Source organism: Euprymna scolopes, chromosome 19 (assembly GCF_053919585.1).
Source record: "Euprymna scolopes isolate OS-2025 chromosome 19, ASM5391958v1, whole genome shotgun sequence".
Taxonomy (NCBI): domain Eukaryota; kingdom Metazoa; phylum Mollusca; class Cephalopoda; order Sepiida; family Sepiolidae; genus Euprymna; species Euprymna scolopes.
In genome coordinates this window covers 48,535,330-48,540,263 of record NC_136500.1, presented here as the reverse complement: position 1 = coordinate 48,540,263, position 4,934 = coordinate 48,535,330, and the positions used below count along the sequence as shown (strand labels likewise).

General features: G+C 33.9%; 1 long non-coding RNA gene across 1 annotated transcript in view; it reads left to right on the top strand.

The window, feature by feature from the left end:
• The first annotated feature begins 1,107 nt into the window (after nt 1–1,107).
• The window catches only part of LOC145303564 (uncharacterized), a 395,244-nt gene continuing 391,417 nt past the window's right edge, over nt 1,108–4,934 (top strand). The window contains exon 1 of the long non-coding RNA XR_013873740.1: nt 1,108–1,826. This is a non-coding gene — a long non-coding RNA (uncharacterized LOC145303564). The remainder of the gene's footprint in view (nt 1,827–4,934) is intronic.

Genomic DNA, 4,934 nt, shown 5'->3' with positions numbered 1-4,934 from the left:
CGCCGTCTCAACAGTCGCTTGCCATTGACTTCTCATCTTCACTGGAATTTGGGTGACAATAAGTAAGGTCTCAATCCCTTTCACACTCACACAGTAAAGGTCTTTGCTCGCTTTTTTATTCTCCTCGACTCTTCTCAACTATTTGGTGTGATGTAATTGGTTGCCGACATTACTAATTTAATAATAATAATAATAATAATAATAATAATAATAATAACAAAAGTAAAACAAAAATAAAATGGAATAAAACTGAAACTGCAAATTTGTAGGCTGACTACTCCCTCTCCTTCCTCCTCCCCGCCAATCACTCTCCTAAAAAAAACTGTAATGTGACCATTGGCTGGCACTACACCAAATAGTTGAAAGGTCAAGGAGGATGGAAAGACCGACGAGTGAAAGCACTTACCAGACCTCCACTGGATAGGTCCAGAGGGGAATGGGACTTTGGAGAGGCTTATTGCCACCGAAATTCCAGTGATAAACAATAGTCATTCTCAGCAGGAAATCAACAGCAAACGACTATTGCAATAACGCAAAATTATTTGTAAAGGTTATCGGAAGAGGTGAAGAGTACTGGAAATCTAAGGAGACTTGTTGTCACCCAGATTCCGAGAAATACCACCGGTTTTCATCAGTGAGCAGTCTCTGATGATGACCTGTGTGAGAACTCCTAGTGAGTACAATTGATAATACGTGTAGGGGAAACCTAGTTGCCTAAGAAGGGACACTCTAGATAGTGGCGCAAACAGAAATTGGCAGAGTCCAGACGAATTCTTTCGCCACTGATAAAAATATTGAAGTGTGATATAAGAATAGATGTTGCACGTTGCTTCTTTGTCAAAAGTTTGTTGAAAATGCTTGGATTTGAATATTTTTTGCCTGTCAATCGCAGTAGAGATTTTGTTTGTTTGTTCATTTGTTATTTAAGGGTCAGTTTTTAAGAGGAGTAATACACTTTTATTGTGCCTTTTTTAAATTTTTTTCTTTATTTTTTTTATCTTTTTTATTTTTTATTAATTATTTTTTTCTCTATTTATTTATTTTTATTTATTCATTTGTTTGTTTGCAAGGCCGTGACTGATTGTTGATGTTCTTGCGTATATAGAACCGAAATAATTTTGGCTTTCTTTATTTCATACAGAAATCGTTCGTTTTTGTTTATTCCAAGAGTCAAATGTTATTGATGGCTAGGCTCTCTCTCTCTCTCTCTCTCTCTCTCTCTCTCTCTCTCTCTCTCTCTCTCTCTCTCTCTCTGCCTTGTATTCTCATCGAGTATACGAATCATTGAATCCGACGTAGTGCGCATACAGAGTCAAACACACACGCACACGCGTATACACTTAGTGGTTCGTCATCGTCTTGCACAGTTGCATTAAAGATAAAGAGGGGCAGAGGAGATAAACAGAAAGAAGGAGGGGGAGTTATGCAACATTGTGGAATTCGGTTTGTGTTGACTTTGGTTCGGCTGGCCAAGTTGCACACATGCGCGCATATGTAGAGATCACCGACCGTTCAGTCTCTACATTCTCGCGACTTGAGATAACTGACTCGTGTTAAACGTTCATAGACACTATTGTTTATCAATCAATTCACAATAACAGGGAAAAATTAAAGCCAACAGATATCCATATTACTGTGGTCACATCGTCGATCTCCATAACTACGAGACGAACGTACGAGGTTTGTAAAAACAACAAACTCCCAATGAACGAACTAGAAAAACCGAAGAGAATGAATGAAACCTATTTTTATGAATTACCACCTGCAACGGAGGAATACATAATAGAGACGAAATCACGATTCAAAAAGAAACATACAAAAAAGGGGTGAGTATTATCCTTGTTAATTATTTCCCGCATCCCTTTTCCCCCTTCTCTCTCTCATATGTATATATACATTTACATATACACATATATGTGTGTGTGTGTGTGTGTCCTTTTATCTATTTGCCTATCATACAAACAGATAGATAAACGGTCATACACGTTTCCAGTCCCCTACTGTCATCTCCAATTATGCATATGCAAAAAAAAAAAAAATCAAACAAATATATAATATAATATATTTATTATTCTATCTGTTACTAGTTGTGTAAGAGCTTTGAATTTCCCTGATGTAAAAACACATTTGTATGTTTGTAATTTCGGTCGCCATGTCTAACAGTGATAGGATGGCTTACGCGAAAGCAATGCCATATAAGGCGTGCGTGAAAAATCCTCGCATTCAAACACGTATCCTTGAAACACGTGTCTAGCTGTTGTGGCTGTAATAGTAAAAGACATAGGGAAATGAATGGAAGCAAAAAAAAAAAAAACGACGACGCAGAAATATAATGCTGCCATCGTCTCTTTGTTGCTTTTCGTTTTGTTGTTTTAACTGTATTTCTAGGCACACATCGATATATCTATCAGCATGTTTAGATTTGTTACTATCTCTCTTTCTCCACCCCCTCTATCTCTCTCTTTCTAAATGTCTCTCTTTTTCTAATTTATTCTTTCTGCATTTCTCTTTAAGTCTCTATGTTCTCTTTTTCGTTTGCACATTAAATAATCAATCTTTATTACTTTCTTATATCTCTATCTTCTTTATATATATATATATATATATATATATATATACACATATATATGTACTATTATATTATATATGTATATATGTGTGTGTGTATTATTTAATGCATACACACATATATTATAAAGTGGTATAATATATTGTGCATAGATTTCCAGTATTTACTTGAACAGTGCACAATACGTTAATTGGGCTGAGTAGTTAAGTGCGAACATGTATTATAGCAATGAATCTACGCAGATACATCAATGTTTAATCCTCGAAGCCCGACGACAACCTGCGGGAATATAACACGGACGCCTCTGTGTAACTTAATTGACATAAATATGTGTTCGTATCATATATATATATATATATATATATATATATATATATATATATATATATATATGAGAAAGGGAGAGGTGGAATACATACACACGTACGCATATACACACACATGTATAACGATTGTTCTCGATAATCAGGCACCACATTGAATGAAATATCAAAAATTCATTCTGCATTGAATTACTTTTACTGAAGCTTTCGATTGAAATAATTCATAATGTATGATTTAAACTGAATACACTCCTATGTATCTGCCTGTCTACGAGGACAGATTTGGACACAAGATAAGGCTACTTTTAGTAAGAGAGAAAATCCAGTTCCCAAAGTAACTCCCTCTAGACTTAAAAAAAAATAAACATCGCCTCAGTCTAGAATAATTTCTCCTGCACTACCTGACAGCATAAAGGATGAAGTGTCGAACACATAACTCCTAACCTAAAGGGTATGTTGTATAGCAATCGTTTTTGGCGCTATAATGCCATACACACATACACACACACACGTGTGTGTGAGTGTGTGTGTGTGTGTGTGTGTGTGAGTGTGTGTGTGTGTGTGTGAGTGTGTCATTATAGCGCAAAAAACGATTGCTATTTGAAGGCATTCATGGGGTATAAAAATTTCATAGAAATTCTCTGACTCAATGTATAAAAAAATCATCTTTTCATGCACAAAATTTCATGTTGCATTTTGATGTAGTTCAAAAACTGAACGAACGTTAACATTTCTCATTCTGTCTCTTTTAGATGTACCCATCTCATTATATATATATATATATATATATATATATATATATATATATATATATATATATATATATTATGTGTGTGTGTGTGTGTATAGAGAGAGAGATACAGAAGTATAGATGAGTGTGTGTGTAATTCTCTATTTTTCTCAGTAAAGTCTTTGTTAATCTATTTATCTTTTATTCTCTCTCTCTCTGTCACATTCCATTTTCCCACCACCTCTCATCTCTTTCTTTAATTCTTTCTCTCACTTTAAGTGTATCTCTTCGTGCCTTTGATCACCACAACAATTTACTCTCTCTATACGTTTCGCTGTCTTTCTTTTTATGTCACTATTTATCTATATACCCCCTCTCTCTCTCTCTATCTATCTCTCACACATACGATCTCTATAGAAACACACGACACACGCACACACACACACACACACATATATATATATATATATATATATATATAATATTAAATTGTACCTGCCAAATCTACCCGGTAAATAGCTGCTACTACTACTACTGCTACTGCTGTCTCTCTATCAGCCAATTTACCTCTCTCTCTCTCTCATACATATACATATATATATATATGTATATGTATTGCATTTCATGATTTTACAAATTATCCTGTACTACGTATAATTTATCATTCTGTATTCCCATAAAGCTCTTTCCCAAAGGATAATGAGTCCTGAGTTTGTTGAAGATCTTACTTTTTCTCCCTTTGAATTATTTTTCTTGATCAACTGAGAGAGACTAATAGAGATGGAGAAGGAAAATGTCTGTCTGTATGTATTTGGCACTGTTGAAATAAACAGTGAAAGAAATATACATCATATATCAGTATGAAAAAAATGTTGTGGTAAGTGAGCTACACAGAAACGTTCATGTTTCATTTCCAAAAAATCGTCAGGCCAAATGCATCGCGTATGAAACGTGAACGTTCTGCATAGCTCGCTTAGCATAAATATATTTTAAACTGGTAAGCTTTACTTACCATATTACATATTACAATATTATTCACCAGTTTTGAAAAAGTACTAATATATATATATATATATATATATATATATATATATATATATATATATATATATAGAGAGAGAGAGAGAGAGAGAGAGAGAGGGGGGGGGAGGAGAGAGATAGATAGATAGATTACTTTATAATGTTATAATATAGAGTATATAAATGAAATAATAATGCATATGTAATAGTGATAATATAAGTATATATGTAAATAATATGTCTAATTATTGTAATTGAGTGTCTAAGTAAATTATGCAATATAAAGACTATC